The sequence below is a fragment of the Pelodiscus sinensis genome, chromosome 6 (assembly GCF_052426305.1).
Source record: "Pelodiscus sinensis isolate ZL-2025 chromosome 6, ASM5242630v1, whole genome shotgun sequence".
NCBI lineage: Eukaryota > Metazoa > Chordata > Testudines > Trionychidae > Pelodiscus > Pelodiscus sinensis.
The window spans coordinates 117,701,603-117,725,882 of record NC_143057.1 but is presented as its reverse complement, the minus strand read 5'-3'; the positions used below and the strand labels follow the sequence as shown (position 1 = coordinate 117,725,882).

At 46.8% G+C, this 24,280-nt stretch overlaps 1 protein-coding gene across 3 annotated transcripts in view; it reads left to right on the top strand.

The window, feature by feature from the left end:
* The first annotated feature begins 23,373 nt into the window (after positions 1-23,373).
* Positions 23,374-24,280, top strand: part of CTIF (cap binding complex dependent translation initiation factor) — a 324,244-nt gene continuing 323,337 nt past the window's right edge. For all 3 annotated transcript variants that reach the window (XM_089779455.1, XM_089779454.1, XM_006136745.4), the window contains exon 1: positions 23,374-23,560. The gene's annotated coding sequence lies outside the window, so the exon portion shown is untranslated. The remainder of the gene's footprint in view (positions 23,561-24,280) is intronic.

Genomic DNA, 24,280 nt, shown 5'->3' with positions numbered 1-24,280 from the left:
GGGCCTGAGACCAGGGGAGAGGGACTGAAGCCTCAGAGGAGGACACAGATAAGGGAACACACTGAGCTGTGGTATTTCTACAGTGCTACGATGCTGTACCAAGAATCACTACACACTCTGTAGAGAGGCCTTTTTCAGTGCTAGTTGAATGTCATAGACTTGCCTTGGGCCAGATGACTCATCCATGGGGATGTTCAAGGAGTAAGATACTCCTTAAGATGAGAAGAAGGATCACAATCTGTTCCTCTGCCGTTGTATGTGAATGGCCTTGTCCTGTAGTCTAAGTGAAGAGCCTCCTAGCTAGAAGAGTTCTCCCACAACTCCAAAGTGGTAGGGGCCTGTATTATAGCCCAAGGACAAAGGCCCCAGGCCTGGCTCAGTGTGGGCAAGTGAAGCTGGGATTGTGTTCTGATATCTGTACAACATGGGTTTGTTACAGTAGCTGGTATTCAGGGGAGGCAAGATCAAGGCCCATCCTGTGTGGATTCACTCCTGTTGTGTCCCACCACTAGCCATGCTGATCTTTTCTTACTTTCCACATGCACAAGGACAACAGAAAATGTCTATGTTCACCATTATCTAATAGCATAAAAATATTATCTGTTCCCTACAGTTGTATACAGGGCTGTAAAAGGCAAGTGGCTTATAAATACAAATGTAGCCGTGTTAGTCTGGTGTAGCTGAAACAAAATACAGGACTATGTAGCACTTTAAAGACTAACAAGATGGTTTATTAGGTGATGAGCTTTCGTGGGCCAGACCCACTTCCTCAGATCAAATAGTGGAAGAAAATAGTCACAACCATATATACCAAAGGATACAATTTATGCTATCATGTGCCGAAAGTGTCCGTCTGCTATGTACATTGGACAAACGTCTCAGACACTTCGCCAAAGGATCAATGCCCACAAAACAGATATTAGACAGGATCACAAAGAAAAAACAGTTTCTTGCCATTTCAACCAGAAAGGACACTGTCTCAACGACCTAATCACCTGTATCCTACTCCAGAAGACTTTCAAATCTGCACTTGAAAGGGAATCCTCTGAACTGTCATTCATGCTAAAATTCGACACTCACCGTGGGGGGCTCAACAAAGACACCAACTACCTTACCCATTACAAAGATAGCTTCCCCAATTATCACCTCTAATACCATTAACTCACAGACATTTACCTTCCTTCCCCCCCCCCCCCCCCCGCATCCCCCTTCTGTTCTAAAATGTGATTTGTCCTTTTCATATGTGTTCATTTTTTTTAATTGTATCCTTTGGTATATATGGTTGTGACTATTTTCTTCCACTATTTGATCTGAGGAAGTGGGTCTGGCCCACGAAAGCTCATCATCTAATAAACCATCTTGTTAGTCTTTAAAGTGCTACATAGTCCTGTATTTTGTTTCAGCTTATAAATACGTCATGTTTCCCTGCAGTAATTTATTTATGTAACTGGCTATCACATCTACCAAACCCCATAGCCCCAGGAGAGCCAGGCAGCTGAGAGTAAAGACGTGGATGTGCAGCAATCTAATGCTATAGATCTGAGAAGAGGCACAGGAAAGAAACAACCTCAGCCTTCACCCAGCAACTGTCACTGTACATACACATTGCTTTAAATACTTTAGCTCCCACAGCAAAAGGTTATGTAATCACGCAATCAAAGCTAGACATTGCAAGAGAAGCTAAATTTGTGAAATGTTGACTTGGCTTCAATGCACACCTTGTGTATTTTACAATATACAGGCAGTCCCCGGGTTACGTACAAGATAGGGACTGTAGGTTTGTTCTTAAGTTGAATCTGTATGTAAGTCGGAACTGGCGTCCAGATTCAGCCGCTGCTGAAACTGACCGCCAGTTCTGACTTACATACAGATTCAACTTAAGAACCCCAAGCTTCCCCAAGTCAGCTGCTGCTGAAACTGATGAGCGCTGATTCCAGGAAGCCTGGGGCAGAGCATCTCTGCCTCGGGCTTCCTGTAGTCAGCGCTGGTCAGTTTCAGCAGCGGCTGACTTGGGGACTCCTGGGGCAGAGCAGCTGGGGTGCTGCTGGGTTGCTCCAGTAGCACCCCTCGGCGCTACTGGACCAACCCAGCAGCACCCCAGCTGCTCTGCCCCAGGCGTCCTGATTCAGCCACTGCTGAAACTGACCAGCAGCGGCTGAATCAGGACCTGGGGCAGAGCAGCTGGGGTGCTGCCGGGTTGGTCCAGTAGTGCCCAGAGCGGGTGCTGCAGGACCAATCCGCAGCGCCCCAGCTGCTCTGCTCCAGGGTCCAAAACAAAAGCCTGGTCTGCTGGGGGGGGCACACTAGCTGCGCCCCCCCCCCCCCAGCAGACCAGAGACACGGGGAGCAGAGCAGCAGCAGCAGCGGGGTGCCGCGCCTCTGAGGCTTTGCTCTGGCAAAGTCTCAGAGGCGCGGGACCCCCCCCCCCCCCCCCCCCCCGCGGCTGCGGCTTCAGTCCCGGTGCCTGTGGTCTGCTGGGGACCGTCCCCAGCAGACCACAGGCACCGGGACTCAAGCGGCAGCAGCGGGCGGGTTCCCGCGCTTCTGAGGCTTTGCCAGAGCAAAGTCTCAGAGGCGCGGAACCCCCCCCCCCCCCCCCCCGCGGCTGCGGCTTCAGCAGACCACAGGCACCGGGTCCCCAGCAGGCACCGGGTCCCCAGCAGACCACAGGCACCGGGTCTCAAGCTGCAGCAGCGGCGGTTCCCGCGCTTCTGAGGCTTTGCTCTGGCAAAGCCTCAGAAGCGCGGGAACCTGCCCGGTGCCCCTGGTCTGCTGGAGACGGTCTCCAGCAGACCAGGGGCACCGGAGCAGCTTACGAACGGGGCTTTCTCGCCCCGGAGCTCGCAGGTAGCAATCCGCTACCCTGACCTCCGGGGCGAGAAAGCCCCGTTCGTAAGTGCGGATCCGACATAAGTCGGATCCGCGTAAGTCGGGGACTGCCTGTACTTAATTAACAATAATGCCTCTGTCAAGACTAGGGAGGTAAACAAATAGTTGACTAGTGACTCAACTAGTTGCTTCCCCCCCATGCTGCCTAAGTGTTATGTCTACACTACAGGGTTAACCTGCAGATACTAGAAAGATACCAATCTTGATTTAAAGATTTCAAGTGATGGAGAATCCAAAACACCTCTAAATAAGTTGTTCCCATGGTTAATTGTCCTCTCTGTTAAAAATGTTCACCTTAATTTGAGTTTAAATTTGTCTAGCTTCACCTTCTAGCCACTGGATATTATTATGTCTTTTTTTGCTAAAATAATTAGAGTCCTCTACTATCAGAAATCTCTTCTCTATGTAAACTGTGACCAACTCATGTTTTAACCTTTTATTAGGTCTGCATCACAAAGCTAGACTTCTTCAGTCTTTTGCTACAACAGAGAACAAACGTGTGGGTAAACATGGCAGAATGAAGGAAGAACGTGGAAGAATGCATTCCCAGGGTTGGTCTTATATTGGGAGGTTTGAGCAGTTGGGGCAAAGAAGAAGCAGAAGTAGAGACACAGCATCCCCCACTTAACAGACCCACCAGGCAACAAACTCTGTGAAGTCAAAAAGCACAAGTGTGATGGACTAATTCAGTTTGGGGATTGTTCCTATAGTGGGAGTAGGTAAAGAAGCCCAGACCAGTCATACCCCTCATGCTTAGCATATGGGTTTAGCACATGGGTTTAACATTAATGGTGGTCAGTTTTCATAACACTCTGTCCTCTCCATACTAAAGACCTGATCCAAAGCCCATTGAAATCAGTGGAAAGACTTGCAGGGATTTCATTGGCCCTGAATATTCCCTTTCCAATTGTTCAGCCTTATACTTCAAAACCAGTTTCTTCAGACCTAGCAAAGCACATGCAGCTCTTTGAGGCCTGTTTCTGTGGCTGAAATGTTAAAGTGCAGCCCTTTCTAGATTCCCATCCCTACTAAAAATATCCATACTAAGGGAAAGGGTTCCGAATTCTTTTCTTTAAAATAAGACAAAATGCTCTATTTGTCCTCACCAACTCTTGAGATTTTTACTGAGTCTCGGGACATTTGGGGTGTGTCTAGACTACAGAGTTTTGTCGACAAAAGTGGACTTTTGTCGACAAAACTATACCTGCGTCTACACTACCGCTGAGTTCTGTCGACATAACGTCGACAGAACTCAGCAGTTTTGTCGACGCTGGTAAACCTCATTTTACGAGGCATAACACCTTCTGTCGACAGAGTTTCTGTCGACAGAAGGTGTTATTGAATGTAAACTGTCCTTTGCGTCTACACTACCATGTCGACAAAGCAGCTTGCTTTGTCGACAGAACTCAATGTAGTCTAGACGCTCTTTGTCGACAGAAGCCTGTAGTCTAGATGTACCCTTGGTTTCTTTTCGTATAGCCTCCTCCATCTATTGGAATTAAGAGAGTGAGGCGCTCATGCTGTTTTCCTTTAAATAACAAATGTACATTTCTAGCCTTTGCTGACATGGAGAAAAGCTTGAAATTATAATCTCGCTGCATCCTAAAGTGTCAGGAATCACAAGCCAAGACGCGTATTATTATCTCTCCTTGAATCCCTTTATATTTAAGCCAGTCTCATGATTTTCAAACACACGGTGAGGATGGCAATACTGTAGTATTCCCAATGGTGAAAGAAACTTTGCTCAAATGTTCTCCCTCCTCTGCAAAAAGAAAGCTCTCTTGGGCAAAGACCAACCAGGTGAATGTGCCAGAAAGTTTTGAACTCACAGAAAAATGGGCTTGAAATGGAAACAGTTTTGTAGTGTTAGCTAGAATGAGATAGCTGCTTATAATAGGAATCACTTTGCCCTGCATTGAAATGGAACCACAGCTGGGGTGAAAAATACAATGGTTTTTTTAAAGATTATATAGCAAAAATGTAGAGCCTTTCATAGCAAGAGCTGAAGAACAGGGAAAAGACAATTAACATAGGGGCGTTTTAGTGGGAAACATGGGGATTGTGTAGGAAAATAGTGTGGCTTTCAAAAGGAAAAGCTTATTCTGTGCTCCAGTACTTTGAAGTTAGTAACCAAAGTTCAGAGACTCTATACTGCATGAATACAAAGCCTAACATCAAACCCTGGATCTATTATGGACAAATTAAAGATTATCTGATGGAAATGATATTATATCATGGCCCAAGGCAGGTCTTTACTGATTAGTTTTCTTTCAAAGAAGCAGCAACTCTCTGAAGAGCCTGATTAATTGTGTTACTAGTCCCCTTTTCATTAGGATAAATTATAAATAAAATTAAATTAAACCTTTTATTTCCACTGTGGAAGAAGGGTGGACATGGGAATAATTCACAATTAGACGTAACACATCCGGTCTTGGTGTAATTCCACCCAATGCAGCACACACCCTCAGCCTACAGTCCTTTGTCCCACGAACAACCCTTCCTGGTGGGAGAGCTGGGTCCAGTCTCTGCACCCATTTTTCCCTTGATAGGGAAACATTCTCAGTACAGTGGGACTTCCTTCATTCCATGGCTGACATTGCTCCATTCAGGGGTGACTGGTGAAGGCAGACACGGGGGACAACTGCCGTGGGACCACCACCTCCCTGAGCCTGGGAAGGGCCGGGACTACCTCCCTCCTCCCCAGGCCTCTGCTCCCCCCACCTCTTCCCCACCTTTGCTCCACCCTGCTTTTTCCCCCATTCCCCCCCCCAAGCTATGTGGCCAGGAGGACAAGTGGGACTAGGGGTCCAGCACTAGGGCTCCCCCAAACTCACAGCAGCAGCGTAGGAAGGAGAACAAGGCAGTCCCCTCTCACTCTGCTCCACTTCCTGCTGATGAGTTCAGAGGAAGCCTGCGGAGCGATGTGGCCAGAGGAGCAGAGCCAGCTGGGCTGCCTAGCTCCGCTTCTCCCATTGCAGCTGCTGAGTGTGGGAAGGCCAGGCCCCTGCATTGGATGCCAACTCCCCTCCCTATTAGCACCCAGACTCCAAGGGACTCTGGTCCCATGACATGTGTCCTCCACCATGCATTGCACCCAGTTCCACCTGCCTGCCCTTTGTTGCCCCTTTCCAGACACCAGGATATAGATCAGTGGTCTCCAACCTTTTTACACCCAAGATCACTTTTTAAATGTCAGGACAAGCCAAGATCTACCCCATCCCTTCCTTGAGGCTCCGCCCTCTCTGTTCCCCTTCTCTCCATCACTTGCTATCCCCAGCCCTTATACACTCTCAGGATACGGCTACACTGCGCTTTTTTCAGTCCTTCTGTTGGAAGAAATTTTTCCGACATTTGGCCTGTCTAGACTGGGTCAAATGTTGGAAAAACCCCTTCTTTTGGAAGCCCCCTCATTCCTCGTGGAACGAGGCATACAGGGGCTGCCAAAAGAGCGTGTTTGCCGGAAAAGCTCCTGCAGTCTAGCCTCACTGGGTTGAGACAGGAGGTGCAGGCTCTGGGGTGGGAATGAGGGATTTAGGAGTGGGAAAGGGTGAGAGGTGCAAGCTCTGAGAGGGAATTTAGCTACAGGAGGATGTGGAGAAGGGGATGCTGGCTCAGGGAGGGGGCTCCAGACTGGGGAGTGTTGGGCTCAGGTGGAGGGTTGGGGTGCTGAGCAAGCCACAGACTTATGGATGTGAGGGTGCAGGAGTTTGGGTTGGGGTGTGTGAGGGGCTCAGGGCAAGGAGGCTGTGAGTATGATGGGCTCAGGACACAGATTTGCAGTGTGTGAATGGTGCCTGAGTGTTGTGGCAGAAGACAGAGGATGTGGGGGTGCAGGAGTTTGGGGATGTGAGAGGCTCAGGAAAGGGGGTTCCAGTGTACAATAGGCTCAGATTTGGGGTGGGAGTGGAGGGTACAGGAGTGTTATGATGCTGTGGCCAGATGAGGGCTTGGCCCCAATTGGGGGCTTGTTGGCCAAGCTTCATTTTTAAATAAAATATGTCAAACACAAAAGGTTTCAGCATTGTCTTTATTTATGAGAGGGGCAGGGAACTTGCTTTGAGACAGGGGTCACTGACCCACAAAAAAGTCAGTTGGGGCCACACAAGTGAGATACAAAAACACAACCCCTCCAAACTCCTCAAGCTTCACTAATGTGGCCCCAACTGTGCTGGTGGGGGTAGGGGACAGGGTGCTGTGGCAGGGGACAGGATTCTGGGGCAGGGGACAGGGTGCCAATGGGTGCTAAGGCAGAGGCCTGGGGCAGGGGACAGGGTGCCGGTGGGTATTGGGGCAGGGTGCCAATGCGTGCTGGGGCAGGGTGCCAGTGGGTGCTTGGGCAGAGGACAGGGTGCCAATGGGTGCTGGGGCAGAGTGCCAGGGCAAGGGACAGGGTGCCGGTGGGTGCTGGGGCAGGGTACTTGTGGGGGTCTGGGTGCGGGGAGGAGATAGGGACCGGTACCTGGGGATCCTGCAGCTGCGCACCAAAGCCCAGGAAGTGTGTGGGCTGTTCCCCTGTCCCCCAAACAGGAGTGTGGTACCTGAAACACTGGTCCGTCATGCACCTGATGCCTTCCTGCGGGTGAGGGTGCGGGGGGGGGGGGAGAGAAATGGGGGCAGGAGGAGTCCCGGATGGTGCTAGCCCCAACCACTCAGGTAGCGTGCGCCTTGCTCCTTCACTCCCCACGGCAGCGCGTGCTGCCCAAGCAGCTGGAGCCAGTGCACTGGGGACTTTATTCCCCTGCTGCCTTCCTGCGCTGGGGACGGAGGGGGAGACCTGGACTGTGCTAGCCCCAACTGCTTGGGCAGTGTGCGCCTTGCTCGTCTGCTCCCCAGGGCAGTGTGCGCTGATGGAGCAGCCAGAGCTGGCACTGTCCTGGACCTCCACCGGCTCCCCCACATGCAGGAAGACAGCAGAGGAACAAAGTCCCCAGTGCGTGACGGACCGGCATTTTAGGTACCACGCCGGCTGTTGGTGGGAGGGGGGGGAGGGAGGAAGAGCAGCCCACGCACTTCTGGGACCTGGTGCCCAGCTGTAGAACTCCCCCCCACCCCGCAGGAAGCCTGCGCTACCTCCATTGTTCCTGGAGGTAGCATCAGCGCAGCATTCATCTTGGGGGTGGGCAGCAGTGAGGGGGGCCCCCGAAAGCCTCGCGACCAACTGGTTGGGCCTCCGGATCAACCAGTTGATCACGATCAACAGGTTGTTGACCACAAATGTAGATAGTGCATGCTGTTCTTTACAGTGAATCCCAAGAAGGAGCACCAAGGGTTTGCTCAAGGAGATTGGACCAGGTAGGATCCACTCAGACTCTGCTCTGCCTCTTCCTCCCCTCCATGTGGCAGGCTGGGTAAGAAGAAACAGAATTTAGAAGCATTGAGGGTTCTGCTGCTACAAAGCAAGCACAATAATGATGGTGAGGGAGCAGAGGAAGAGGCCTTTGTATTGTTCTGGAACAGGAGCACACCAGCACCCGACAAAGCTTTCTCACCTCAGAATGCTTGCGCTTCCAACAAGAATGTCAGTCAAGGTTTAACTTGCTCTCAAAATAACCACCTTGCTGGCTATAACACTGTTGTTCCATTCCAAACATGGCTTCATCTTTTACAGGAGTAGCATGGGTTCAGCCTGCATACAGAGTCATTAGTATTTATGTTTGCTGTGGTCGTGCATAAAAGCTGCCATCATGGCCTAGCAGCCCACTCTGCTAAGTGCTGTACAAACACAGAACAGATCATCCCCATCCCAAAGAGCTGACAACTGGAGTTCTAAAATACCGCTCTGACACCCAAGCTAGCATCCGGTGGGTGCTTTCCCATCAGCTCTAGCAACCTGTGTTTTGAATATGCCTGAGTCTCTAGCCCTGATACACAGACTGAGGCCTGAGAGCCACAAGCTGCTCCTCAGCATGTCTCCTGCCCTGAAGCTCTTTGCAACACAAGATAATAAGTCACTGTGTGTTTTATTATTAACTAGTCTAAGTTATGGACCAGTCAGGATGCTTTTACTATGTTATTAACCAATTGAAATGATAACATAATAATAATCTACTATCTATTTGAAAGTATCAGAGGGGTAGCCATGTTAGTCTGAATCTGCAAAAGCAGCGAGGAGTCCTGTGGCACCTTATAGATTAACTGAAGTGTAGGAGCAAAAGCTTGACATGCATCTGACGAAGTGGGTCTTTGCCCACGAAAGCTTATGCTCCAACACTTCAGTTAGTCTATAAGGGTATGTCTACACTTCCACCCTAGTTCGAACTACGGTGTTAATGTAGTCAACCGGAGTTGCAAATGAAGCCTGGGATTTGAATTTCCCGGGCTTCATTTGCATGTTGCCGGGCGCCGCCATTTTTAAATGTCCGCTAGTTCGGACTCCGTGCCTGCGGCTACACGCGGCACGAATTAGGTAGTTCGGATTAGGCTTCCTATTCCGAACTACCTGTACTCCTCGTGGAACGAGGACCTGGGGGTTACAGTGGATGAGAAGCTGGATATGAGTCAACAGTGTGCCCTTGTAGCCAAGAAGGCTAATGGCATATTAGGTTGCATTAAGAGGAGCATTGCCAGCAGATCCAGAGATGTCATTATTCCCCTTTATTTGGCTCTGGTCAGGCCACATCTGGAGTATTGTGTACAGTTCTGGGCCCCCCACTACAAAAAGGATGTGGACGCATTGGAGAGGGTCTAGTGGTGGGCAACCAAAATGATTAGGGGGCTGGAGCATATGACTTATGAGGAGAGGCTGAGGGACTTGGATCTGTTTAGTCTGCAGAAGCGAAGAGTGAGGGGGGATTTGATAGCAGCCTTCAACTTCCTGAAGGGAGGTTCCAAAGAGGATGGAGAGAGGCTGTTCTCAGTAGTGACAGATGGCAGAACAAGGAGCAATGGCTCAAGTTGCGGTGGGAGAGGTCCAGATTGGATATTAGGAAGAACTATTTCACTAGGAGGGTGGTGAAGCACTGGAATGGGTTACCTAGGGAAGTAGTGGAGTCTCCATCCCTAGAGGTGTTTAAGTCTCAGCTTGACAAAGCCCTGGCCGGGTTGATTTAGTGGGATTGGTCCTGCCTAGAGCAGGGGGCTGGACTTAATGACCTTCTGAGGTCTCTTCCAGCTCTATGGTTCTATGATTCTATAATAATTTCTCCCTCCCTACCCCCACATTGATAGGTTGTGAAACACTTCTACAACTAATAGCAGGAATGTAAGAATTTGTGGGCTGACACCCGTGTGGTCATGTCAGTGGCTCTAGCAAAGATGTCAGTACTCCATCTTGCTCCTGCCTCGTTCAATACTGAAAGCAGACAGAACTCTGTAGAGGAATCGTGATTCCGGAAAACCTGGAAATGTGCCCTGAGCAGCACATGGCAGATGAGAATGATGCTTTCACTTTTGATCAGTACAGAACTGGAAGATGTCCGCCTCGGGTTTGGTGATTTCGTGTTCAGGCTGTTTAGTGAGAAAATGCTGGATAATGTGAAACTATAGAAAATTACGGTCCAGTCCTTGAAAGACTGATGTGTGCATTAAGTGCTCATGTGGACAGTCCGAAAGGGATAGTTCCATTGGTGATGACATTAAATGGCTTGGATTGAATCTTATTTTTCAGCTTGAGCTTGGAAACCCCATTTTAAAGGCTGAAATGACTGCATGAATCGCAAGTTCCTAAACTTAGTTGGGCCAAAGATTTGGCCCGTTCCCAGCTGCTCTGCACTTTGAGGAGTCTGTTACAGAATTGCAAGTTCACAATGGTTGCATTTCACACTCAGTAAACCAGACCCTTAGCAGGTGTAAATGAGCATAGCTCCACTGAAAAGTCAGTGGAACCACAGGGCTGCATCTAGACTGGCATGATTTTGCGGAAATACTTTTAATGGAAAAGTTTTTCTGTTAAAGGTATTTCCGCAAAAGCGCGTCTAGATTGGCACGGATGCTTTTGCACAAAAAGTGCTTTTGCGCAAAAGAATCTGTGGCCAGTCTAGACATGATTTTATGCAAGAAAGCCCCGATCGCCATTTTAGCCATCGGGGCTTTTTTGCGCAAAACAGTTCTTCCCTGTCTACACTGGCCCTCTTGTGCAAGTATTCTTGCGCAAGAGGGCTATTTCCCGAGCAAGAGCGTGAAAGTATTTGTGCAAGAAGCACTGATTTTGTACATTACAAAGTCAGTACTGTTGCGCAAATTCAAGTGGCCAGTGTAGACAGCTGACAAGTTTTTGCGCAAAAGTTGACGCTTTTGCGCAAAATTTTGCCAGTCTAGACGCACCCCATGTGTTCACACACCTGAAGATTGGGCCCAGGGACTTTGCAGTGGGGCAGGAGCACAGGGAACTAAGCCCTGTATTTCCAGTTCAAATGGTTTCTGATTGTGAATGTAGGTACAATAAGCAGACCAATAGCAACAGAACTGTTTTCATCTCAGCCCTTCTGAAGGGATGAAGGCAGGTTCTACTGACACATTTTTAAATAGATATTTTCACACTCAGGTTGGATGAGATTTATTTTATTCCACAGGGGAAATAAGGAGGTTCAGGACAAACTCTCTCCACTTGTCATACTGGCAGGAGAGCTGGAGACAAATAGCCAACCACATTTCTATTTTTGCTGCTGTGCATTGCATTTGATTTGGAGCCCTCTTAAACCTGCAAATTCCTCTGCTGCATTTTCAGTGTCAGTGGCTTCGAAAAACAACCAGTCCTCAGTAGGAGGAGGGGTGCTATTCTCCCGGCAATGTGCACCGAGAACTTTCCTATGAATGGGAGTCTGTATGCTCCTACATCAAGTGGGAGATAGCAGTGAACTCACAGGGCTCACATAGGTGTGGCAGGCACGTGGAATTAATTGACTTTTCTCAGTGGTAGAGCAGTTGGTGGCGGTGGAAGAGGAAACAAAAGATAATGAAAGAAGAGGGAATGAAAGATGAGTGAAATATTAGGACAGGGGATACTTGTGTATTTCACCCATACGATAACGAGGAGAGGTGTCACAGCCACAACTGGGATTGGATGCAATAGCCCATGCCTTTCAGAGGGATAGCTGTGTTAGTCTGTAACTTTTAAAAAAGAATAGTCCTGTAGTACCTTAGGCTGTGTCTAGACTGCAGGGTTTTTTCGAAAAAAGTAGCCTTTTTTCGAAAAAACTTCACCTGCGTCTAGACTACAGCCGCGTTCTTTCGAAATTAAATCGAAAGAATGTGGCTTTTCTTTCAATGGTGGTACTCCTCATTTCACGAGGAATAACGCCTTTTTTTGAAAGTGCTCTTTCGAAAAAAGGCACTATGTCATGCAAACTGTGCTTTTTCAAAAGAGAGCATCCAGACTGCCTGGGTGCTCTTTTTCGAAAAAGCGTCTTGGTTTTTCGAAAGTACTGGTTTCAGTCTAGATGCTCTTTTTTGAAAGAGGCTTTTTCGAAAGTATCTTTCGAAAAAGCCTCTTTCGAAAGAGGCTTGCAGTCTAGACGTAGCCTTAGAGACTAACAAATATATATAGTATCATGAGCTTTCATGTATAAATCCACTTCCTCAGAGGAACAGAGTGGAGCCTTCCTGCCTGTCAGTTACGGTCTGTCCAAAGAAAAGACCATGTGGAATAGTCTGTAAAAACTCACGAGACCGATTTGGTCATAAGTCTGTCCCTCTGCCAATGCAGGATTGTTCCCTGCACTATGTTCTAGACAGCATTGCCAAGTCCAGTTTCAAGTTACTTGAGTTAAAAATAAAAACAAACAATTCCTATTCATTTCCAAAGTCTACTCCATGTACAGTAAAGCGAGCATGCAGTGTGGGCCTTTGACATTTGTCCAAAACTAGCTGCTAAGGGAACAGGCTATGAAATGTCTTGGTATTACAAGGGAGAGAGCTGTATGAATTTGTTAGGAACATCATGTGCACCTCAGTTTACCTGTTTGATAGTATCCTGATGGCATGGAACTCAGTCAAAGGAGGAACAGGAAATGAAACAATGACTGAGATATAAATACCTCGTACTTTAACCTGCCTGGACACTCATTAAGGGATCTACAATTTGCTGTTTTGTTTCAGACCAATTCCACAAGCCAAATACACAGAGAAGGATTGGAACTCCACTTCATTCTCGAGTTTAATTCTTGTGCAAATGGTCTAAATCGGGATATCAGATGGCTCGCACATTATCAATCAACCAAACAATGAAGGTGCCAATGGTTCTTGATGTCTGTGTAGAATCTGGTGTTAGTACTCTTCCTTTCCTAGTGCAAACTAATGGTTATTATTAGCCTCTTAACTATTTAGTCTTTAAGATGCTAATAGACTATTTGTTGTTTTTTGAGTTTTTCTTTTTACAGATTGTCTGGGCTATCCCTTTGAAACTTATCTATCCAATGTCCTCTTCCCCCCACCCTTCCAATTTTTTTTTCTTCCCCCTTCCCTCCCCCTTTCCCTTATTCAATCTTGGTTCCAGACTTCCAAAACTCTGGTCATCTGAAGAAGTGGGCTGTGCCCACGAAATTTTATGATCCCACGGGCACTACCACATTAAAGTCCCCACCCTAGAGAGGAAAGGGGTTAAGTGGCCAGCAGTAACACTGGGGCTACGTCTAGACTGGCATGATTTTCTGGAAATGCTTTTAACAGAAAAGTTTTCCGTTAAAAGCATTTTCGGAAAAGCGCGTCTAGATTGGTACGGACGCTTTTCCGCAAAAGCACTTTTTGCGGAAAAGCGCCCGTGCCAATCAAGACGCGCTTTTCCGCAAAAAAGCCCCAATCGCCATTTTCGCGATCGGGGCATTTTTGCAGAAAACAAATCTCAGCTGTCTACACTGTCCCTTTTGCGCAAAAGGGACTTTTGCCCGAACGGGAGCAGCATAGTATTTCCGCAAAGAGCACTGATTTCTTACAGTAGGAAGTCAGTGCTTTTGCGGAAATTCAAGCGGCCAGTGTAGACAGCTGGCAAGTTTTTCCGGAAAAGCGGCTGATTTTCCGGAAAAACTGGCCAGCCTAGACACAGCCTGGGAGAACGCTGTAGGCTGTAGTCTCTCGGCCTAGGCACAGAGAGCTTAGGCTAAGCGGAACATACTCAAAACTTGCAAGGAAAGAATATGGCAAGTGCCAGGCATCGTAGGAACAGTAATGCTTCAGAAAGCTAAAGTGCTGTTATGGCCCTCTGATTTATACCTGGTATGATTTCAGTTCCCTGGCACTTCTGCCTGATTGGGAACAGCCTTAGTAGTCTTCTCTTTCAGCCTGTTTCCTCCATCAAAATCACAGTGAAACAGAGCAGAAGCCTTCATTCTTACAACAACGTTCTGCTCTTGCACCAGCTGCACGCTGATTGAACATCATACCATTTCCTGGCATTCCTGTCGCTAACTGCTGTCGGTTCCAGTGGGCTTTCGGTGGGAGGGAGAGCAGAAGCAGGTCCACAGTCACTCACTCGTATTAAAAGAGAGGAGCAGTCCTCATTCAAGCTAAATGCTCGGCGATTTTGTTGGGAGCTTTACCTGAATGGGGATATGAGAAATGTGCTCATGGAGCTGTTTTATCCCAGGAGAGAAGCCATATCTTTGCTTGCAGGATTCTTGCCTAACTAGGCCTTTGGTCTGATCTGATTGACTGTAGAATTCCTGTGACCTTCCATCATCTGCTTCTTGCAGCGATCCCCTAGCACACAGTTAGTTCTCCCCTTGTTGTTGGCCTCCGTCGGTCAGTTGACCATGGATGACGTATCCTAGTTCTCGTCTTGGTTCGTGTCGAATTGTCTGGGACAGCGTCGGGGACAGCATTCTCCCCATTTAGACAATAACTAGTTCTCCCCATTTAGACAATAACTAGTCTCTCTGCATCAGTGGAAAGCACAGCGCAAAAAGCCTTACGGATGTGTGCGTGTCAAACTTCAAATGCTATTGCAGAACAAAGTGAGTCCTTTTAACTGACCAGCTAAGTTTGTAGTGGAAGGAAATCAAGTGTCTCTCTCTTCAGGGATTTGTGCTAAGAGTACTAAAGCTGATAAGTGTAATACTCAATTTTCATGAGTGAGGACGACAACAATTGCAAGAGAGGATTTGCAAAAGCCAGCGTTATCAGAAATTAAATTAGAATCATGCCAGCATGACAGCTTGGAGAGAGTTGGCTCTTCAGGAGAACAGACCCATCCTCTATTTCAGGCTTTGACCCTGTGCCAGTGAATCCAGTACTGGCTTGAAAATAGTCCTGGCACCATCCATCACCCTGGATGCAAATGTCCTTCTAAAAATACATTTAAAATGGAGCATGTAGCTCTGCCCCTGTGCATCACATTTCCAAAGTGAGGCTGTGCCATCATTTCCTCTCACCAGCGTAATTCAGTCTTTGCCTGGGAGTGGCCCTTTCTGAAGCTTGATTAATGTGCAGAGGGATCATATGGAAGGTCACACTCAAGACTGTTTGGCAAGAGGCCTTGGTTCTATTCTCATGCCAGAAACTTCTTGTGTAACCCTGGGCAAGTCACAGCACCCTTCTATGCCACAGTTCCTCCATCTGTATCATTGGCACCGGAAGGCTAACTTACCATTCGTGATTTGCACTGGCAGCGACAGGTGGACTATTGTGCACATGTGCACAATGTTCTCTTAATCCGTGATGTGAACAAACTCACGATGGGTATTCTAACCAGTCCTGACTGAAGGAAAGAGGAGGGCAGAGCCACTTGGTGAAGTTCTGTTGGGGGTTTAAGAGGAACAGAGAAGTCCTCTGTCTCCAGTCTTGGTTTTTTACAGGAAATCTTTTATTTCCTCCATACAGCTTCCAATAAACTACAAACCAACTGGATTAATGATCTCTTGGGCTTTCAAGTTTTTCTATAGTATCTTTCACCATAATACTTAACTGCTCAATGCAAGTATATAGCTGCTGTACTAAAGAGCCACTTCAGTTAAACAAGCATGGAGTCAGCTCATATTAGTACCCAGCAGCACATGGTATGTGAAACAGCCATGGCCCCTTTTCCATGGAGATAAGAGGACCAGGAACTCCCCATGTTCTGCTTTTCACAAATAATGTTTACCATGATGGGATCTTCCAGCTCCCCCCTCCCTAACGTTGTGACAGTGCAGTAGCAGCCAGCAAAAGTACATGTTGCTTTGTGTCTTGCTAAGGGCCTGACAAGACTAAGCAACAGCTTACAGTTCCTTTAAAGATGTCATCTCCCCACTGCCAGGATCGACTATGAAAAGAACATCACCAAGGAGATAGTCCTGGCAAGCTTCAAATGCACAAGATAAAATGACTATTCAAGTATGTTTTTTTCCAGTCTTATGAAGTAGATGGTGCCCCTTTTCTTAACTGTAGTTCCACTGGTATTAATGGAAATTGAAGTTCCTTACAATTGTGCATTATATACTGTAAATAATGAATAGAAACCTCCATCAAAAAAAAAAAAAAAAAAAAAAAAAGGGAGGAGGGGTTGCCTTGTATATTAAAAATGTACACACTTGGACTGAAGTGGAGATGAACGTAGGAGATAGCTGTGTAGAGAGTCTCTGGGTTAAGCTAAAAGGGGTAAAAAACGAGGGTGATATCATGCTAGGAGTCTACTACAGGCCACCTAGCCAGGTGGAAGAGATGGATGAGGCCTTTTTTAAACAATTAACAAAACTATCCAAAGCCCAAGATTTGGTGGTGATGGGGGACTTCAACTATCCAGACATATGTTGGGAAACTAACACAGCGAGGCACAGGCTATCCAATAAGTTTCTGGACTGCATTGGAGACAACTTTCTGTTTCAGAAGGTTGAAAAAGCTACCAGAGGAGAAGCTGTTCTGGATTTGGTTTTAACAAATAGGGAGGAACTAGTTGAGAACTTGAAAGTGGAAGACAGTATAGGGGACAGTGATCACGAAATAATAGAGTTCATGATCTTAAGGAAAGGTAGAAGGGAGACCAGCATAATTGAGGTTATGGATTTCAGGAAGGCAGATTTTGATAAGCTCAGAGAACTTGTAGGTAAGGTCCCATGGGAAGCAAGTCTGAAGGGAAAAACAACTGAGGAGAGTTGGAAGTATTTCAAAGGGACGTTGTTAAGGGCCCAAAAGCAAACAATTCCGCTGTGTAGGAAAGATAGAAAATATGGCAAAAGACCAGCTTGGCTTAACAAGGAGATCTTGCATGATCTCAAAATAAAAAAGGAGTCATATAAAAAATGGAAACTAGGACAACTAACAAAGGATGAATATAGGCAAGCAACACGGGAATGCAGGGGCAAGATTAGAAAGGCAAAGGCACAAAATGAGATCAAACTAGCTACAGGCATAAAGGGAAACAAGAAGACCTTTTATAAATACATTAAAAGCAAGAGGAAGACCAAGGACAGGGTAGGCCCACTGCTTAGCGAGGAGGGAGAAGCAGTAACAGGGAACTTGGAAATGGCGGAGATGCTCAATGACTTCTTTGTTTCGGTCTTCACCGAGAAGTCTGGAGGTGTGCCTAACGTAGTGAATACAAGCAGAGAGAGGGTAAGTTTAGAAGATAGGATACACAAAGAACAAGTTAAAAATCACTTAGGAAAGTTAGATGTCAGCAAGTCACCAGGTCCTGATGAAATGCATCCCAGGATACTCAAGGAGCTGATAGAGGAGGTATCTGAGCCTTTAGCTATGATCTTTGAAAAATCATGGCAGACAGGGGAGATTCCAGAAGACTGGAAAAGGGCAAATATTGTGCCCATCTATAAAAAGGGGAATAAGAACAACCCAGGAAATTATAGACCGGTCAGTTTAACGTCTGTCCCAGGGAAGATAATGGAGCAGGTAATTAAGGAAATCGTATGCAAACACTTGGAAAGTAATAAAGTGATAGGGAATAGCCAGCATGGGTTTGTGAAGAACAAGTCATGCCAAACTAATCTGATAGCTTTCTTTGATAAGATAACGAGCCTTGTGGATAAGGGAGAAGCGGTGGATGTCATATACCTAGACTTTAGTAAGGCATTTGATACGGTCTCGCATGATATTCTTATTGATAAACTAGGCAAATATAACTTAGATAGGGCCACGATAAGGTGGGTGCATAATTGGCTGGATAACCGTAGTCAGAGAGTTGTTGTTAACGGTTCTAAATCCTGCTGGAAAGGGATAACAAGTGGAGTTCCTCAAGGGTCTGTTTTGGGACCCGTACTGTTCAATATCTTCATCAATGATGTAGATATTGGGATAGAGAGTACTCTTATTAAGTTTGCAGATGATACCAAACTGGGTGGGGTTGCGACTTCTTTGGAGGATAGGGACATAATTCAAAATGACCTTAGCAAGTTAGAGAAATGGTCAGAGGTAAACAGGATGAGGTTTAATAAAGAGAAATGCAAAGTGCTCCACTTAGGAAGGAACAATCAGTTCCATACATACAAGATGGGAAGCGACTGTCTAGGAAGGAGCATGGCGGAAAGGGATCTAGGGGTCATAGTGGACCACAAGTTGAATATGAGTCAACAGTGTGATGCTGTTGCAAAAAAAGCAAATATGATTCTAGGTTGTATCAACAGGTGTGTTGTAAGCAAAACTCGTGAAGTCATTCTGCCGCTCTATTCTGCACTAGTTAGGCCTCAGCTGGAGTACTGTGTCCAGTTCTGGGCGCCACATTTCAAGAAAGATGTGGAGAAATTGGAAAGGGTACAGAGAAGAGCGACAAGAATGATTAAAGGTCTAGAGAACATGACCTATGAAGCCAGGCTTCATGAACTGGGCTTGTTTAGTTTGGAAAAAAGAAGATTAAGGGGGGACATGATAGCGGTTTTCAAATATCTAAAAGGGTGTCACAAGGAGGAAGGCGAAAATTTGTTCCTCTTGGTTTCTGAGGACAGGACAAGGAGTAATGGGCTTAAAGTGCAGCAGGGGAGGTTTAGATTGGACATTAGGAAAAAATTCCTAACTGTCAGGGTGGTCAAATATTGGAATAAATTGCCAAGGGAGGTGGTGGAATCTCCCTCTCTGGAGATATTTAAGAACAGGTTAGATAGACATCTGTCAGGGATGGTGTAGACGGAGCTTGATCCTGCCTTGAGGGCGGGGGGCTGGACTCGATGACCTCTCGAGGTCCCTTCCAGTCCTATTATTCTATGATTCTATGATCTTCCCTGGGTTTAACTTGTATCAGCTTCCTTGCATCCGGGTACATTTCCTTCAGACACTGGAACAGCCAAGATTCAGCAGTCTCTGAGATGGATGTGGTTGAGCTATAGTATAGTATAGTAGCCCCTGGCATTTTGATATCTCCAAGCAATTTCACATAAATGTTGAATAGGGCCTTGATTTCACTAGATGGTAGGGAACCCATCCACAACACAGTTGTGTCCCAAATCACGTTATGACACAGTTTGGTTTTGCCTGTGCAGGCCAGACTGAATTGTGTTCTAGCCATGTCAAGACAGTAATATTACAAAGCTGAGGTATGCATAGGATCCTTCTGCCATCTTAGCTGTCGTGGGTTCTGCTTTAAGTCTTGACTCTGCACATACTCATGCAAGTGACTAACTGTCCCAATGAACTCAACAAAACTGCTCATGCCAATAAAGCTACTTGTGTGGCTCATGATTATCAAAATGGGAAGACTACAAAAAGACTCCTAAATCCACATTTAGGCATGTAACTAAGTAGAAGCTGTTGAGACGTTGTCTTTAACTAGGAAAAAAGTTGTATTTGTAACAACCACCACCACAATCTAGAGTTTACCTCAACTAGATAACACAAGTTAAAAACACACTTGCCTTGTCTACTCTTGGATTTTTATAAACAACGAATGGTCCTGTGGCACGTAGGGACTAACAAACATATAGGATCATGAGCTACTTGCAAATCCATTATTGCATGTCCAGGTAGGTTAAAATGTTCCACTGCAGGTTTACGTGTGTTACCATTCCTGATGTTTGATTTGTAGAGCTGAAGGCTATGAATGCTATTGTAACTCATAACCGTAACAGCTGATTTGGCACTCTGTCCCCCTCTAGTGGCAGCTAGCTGAGGTTCTCAAACTGGGAGGCATGACCCCCTAGGGAGTCACCAGGTTTTTTATGTGATGGTCACAAGCTGTCAGCCTCCACCCTCAAACGTTGCTTTGCCTACAGCATTTAAAATAGTGCTAAATATAAAAAAGGGAGGGTCAAACTCATAGGCTTGCTGTATGAAAGAGGTCACCAATACAAATGTTTGAGAACCACTGAGCTAGAGATTAATGAGTCCATTAGAGTGTTGTCTCAGTGGCATGTGTCTTTTAGCTCATGCTGTAGAGGCTAATGCATTAAGCTACAGAGGTTCCAGGTCTGATCCCAGCTGCTGACAATCACGGTCTGTTGGTGTTCCACTATAGCCGGTATAATGGCCTGTGAATATAGGATCTTGGGTACAGTCATTGTCCACTTCAATGAGCTCCCTCTTAACAAGATAAATGCCAACTCAGTTTTCAACCAAATGATGCTTCTGGTGATGGCTTAATAATTAAACTGATTTTGGACAAATATATTAAAATCTGAGCAGTTCTTCTTGCCTAAAACACTAAACTAAAAATCCAGAACTAAATTAACAATGACTTCGCCGATTTATAGACACCCGCCGGTGAATCTAAGGTTGTCATGGCAACATGCCTAGGAAAGGCTATGTACAATATGGTCAAAAATAAAGCACAGCAGGGAGAAATCTTTTGAATCCAATTTCACTCTCAAATAAAATTATTATTTTTAAAGGCCAGCTAGATGAGTTCATGTATGGTGTCAATTCTTCCTGAAAGAGACTTTTATGTTTGCTAGCTTTATATATTTATTCAGGTGCATGTTAAAGAGAACTGCAAAGTAAGAAAAGTTTAAAGTGTCTTAAATATAACTAAGAAAGGAACAATCAGATGGTAAACAGTCATCTAGAAAATCAGAGGGAGGGCAGAAAGAGAATGGATTTGAATGCCTAAGAAAACATTTCAAAGCTGTTTAAAGTAGGGCCAAAGAATATGTAAAATTCATCTGAACATCTGAAAAAGCGTAAGTTCTGTTTTTTAATTTAAAATGTTTTGTATATTAATTATTTTAATTATAATTAAATAAAAATAAAGTGACTTTGTTTTAAAATGTTTTAGTTGCTATTGCCCAATGTATTATTGTAAGCCAATACTGTTGTTTACATCAGGGCAGTGCATACCAACCCTAGCTGAACGCAGGGCCTGTTTTTATCTAGGCCCTGTCCAAACATATACTAGGAGAGGGCCTTTGCCTCAAAGGGCTTGCTCTCTACAGAGACAAGAGAGGCAGAAGGTGGAAGAAAGGGAGTAGTGTTATGCCATATTTTAAAGATGGGAGATAAAGGTACAAAAAGTTAGGCTGTGACCCAGCTATTGATTCCTTAATGACAGACCCCAATTGAAGTCAAAAGGGTTGTGTTGTGCTGTAACTGTCCCACTTATCAGCTGCGTCCCCAATTGGCTGAAAGATGGAATACCACCTCTCCATTGTGCCACAGGACAGGTTATAGTACTGACTGTTACCTATCACACCCATTTTGGGAGGCCAAACCAAGTTCACAATAGGAGGCATAATTGCCAAGGCTACTGCTGGTAGCAATTGAGCAGAGTTGCCAACAGGGGGAAGGGGACTAAAGGGGTTGCTCTGGGGCCCAGTGATTTAAAAGGACCCAAAACTCTGGGCCCTTTACATTACCACTGGACCCCACACAGTGTAGTCCAGACAGTGCTGAGAGCTGGCTGTCCCTAACCCCCACTTCTTCCTGAGGCTCTGCCCCTTCCTTGGGGCCCAGAGCCAAGACTCTGCCCCTGCATATTTTTCAAGGACCAGTGAAGTCTGCTGCCAGCCCTGTACTTGAGCAACTGCAGGCTCCCTACCAGCTGGTAACAACTTTGAGATAGCTCCTCTGCTGAGCTTCTATGACCTCTAGCCATAAGCAGCAGCAGCTGGGGTTGGCTCTCCACTTCTAACAATGCCTAAAATCACAGGTTTGGTCTACCTATACTCAGCGCTACACCTGAAGGGCAAAGTTGTGAAAGAGGGGCTGGCTTGGCTTTGCCACTGATTTCTTCTGTGACCTTGGGCAGGTCCCTTAGTATCCATGTGTGGCGTAGTGGGGGTGCTGTCTGCTCTGTAACCCGGTGCTCCCCCCACCCCCTGTGCTGTGATGTGAGATTCTCACTGACTCTCCCAAATGTGTATGAACCCAGGCTCAGCCTCCCAGGGAGAGAGACAAAGGGAGGAAGGCAGAGACCAACACCTGGCTGGGGGGCAGGGCCTGGGAGGGAGGCAGTTGGGGTTGGGGAAGCAGGAGGAGAACAGACTAGGGAGGGGCCTAGATTTGAAGGGGACCCGGTCTCCCCCCATCTCAAGGGGGGAGGTTGAGGCCTCCTAGCCCTGGTTACTGTGATCAGATTACATCTATGTTGTGCTTTACCCTGGAGAAGCAATAAACTCCCTCTATTCTACTGGCTGGCGGAGTCTGTTCGTGCCACTACGGGGGTGCAGAAGTTGGGGAGACCTCAACACGCCGTGACACCATGCTGCACCAATCACGGCATGCAAAGTGTTTTTGGAAGTGTTGCGTTCTATACTGTTGTTATTGTATGGAAAAAGTGCTGGCCTTTTAGTAAGATAGTCTCTGCCCGAAAGACTAAAGCAGTCTGTTATAATTATTAGTAATCTCTAAAAACAGTCTTCGTCCCCCAGGACTCTAGGAAAGGTGTATGGGGGGCCCAGCTCTGCACCCTCAGAAAGTATGGGACCTCAGACGAAAGGGGCAGGGCCTGGGCAGCCACTCTCAGCACAGCCCGGACTAGGATGCTGCCCCTCCCCTCCCACACACCTCAGACCCAGTGTGGCACTCCAGCAGGGATTTAAAGGGCCCATGACTCCAGCCGCTACCACAGCCACAATAGCAGTGCTGGCAGCCGGGAGCCCCAAACTCCTTTGAATCGCCCGGCCCCAGTGCAACTGCCTCCTTTGACCCCCTCTCTCCCCCCACATCCCAACCCTTTTGGCAGGTCTGCGGCATCCTCAAAGAGTTTACAAGCTATCAAAGTATAAGCACTCTTGGAGTGAGATATGAGCGTACAGCACAAAAGCAGTAACACAATATAAGTGATAATTATGTATACATTACATGTTGCATTACACATTTGCTTGCATGTCTTACAAAGAAAGAAGAAGAGATTAGATCCCAGTCCCAAGAATCCTACAGTTGAAACAGTCCATTTAACTACAGTTTCTCTTGACCAGTGAAGGTTTGTTGCCTTTTGTATATGGATCTTCAGTGCTTTATTTGCGGAGTTTTCAGGAGTGTGTGTGTTGGGGAGGAATGGGAGCCTTAATGCAAGAGAATTTCCTTGTTCCACTTCAAATGGGCTTTGACCTCGAAAGCGATACAAACCAAACTCTTCCTACCCAGATGGGGAGCAACTCCCATGTCCAGAACCAGAGGATAAAGAGTGGAACTACATTTCCCAGCATGCCGAGCGTGTCCCTTTCTTTTAAAGTCTATACACGTGGGTCTTTAGGAGGAGCTGAGACGTCACATTCCTGCATTCTCTTTGCCTGTGTCAGAGCCGGGTTTTTCTCCTGCTGTGTACTGGGCAGTTAAACCTCCTTCATCAAGGCAGGACTCATGAACCTAAAGGCAGGAATCTGACATCAGGATCCCCTTCCCCCAGCCAGGCCACGCTCTCCCCTAGCCTTGGACGGCCAGCAAGGTAAATCAAGATCATCTCTAGCTGGGGAGTGGTTGGTTTGTATGGGGATTGTGCTTGTTTTGTGTGTGTCTGTGCAGATTGCCAGGAAAAAGCCACCTAATAGCTGGGAACTGTAAAACACACGCACCATTGCAACTGTCTGGGAGCTTGTTTTTTTTTCTTCTTTCCATCTGTCTTCCCCGCGCCAGACAAGCTGTTTTTCAGGCTGGGAGCACAGGCGAAAGGGCAGTTCAGTGTTTTGGTGGCAGGGAAGAGCTTAGAGCTGCGGGCTGCAAACCATGTTGTCGCTGTCATGTTTGTGTTCCAGGGAGGGGTGTGTTTTCCCTTTGTTGTGAAGCTTCCTTTTGCGGCATTGGGTCGCAGTAGTGGAGGCCAGCGTGCAGCTGGTTGCAATTTGCCGCCCCCGCCCCCCCCCCTACGAATTCAAAAGGGCAGACTGGAGGCTTTGTGTCCAGCGCTGTGATTAGTCAGGGTCCTGTTTCCTTGCTTCTTCCTAGGCCACAGCGGCATGTACTTTGCTTTCATTTTTATCCCTCTCCCATGTGATTCTCCCCCCTCCCCCCGCATCCTTGCGTGGATGTGTGTTGATTGCATGTTGTCTAGACCGATCTCCCCCCTTCCCTTCCCCCGCTGTCGGGGAACTCCCATTGCGGGCTGTGGTGGGGTAGGGGAGCATGAATGGTCAATTGGGCTTCCTGGATCTATCAGGACGGGGTGTTT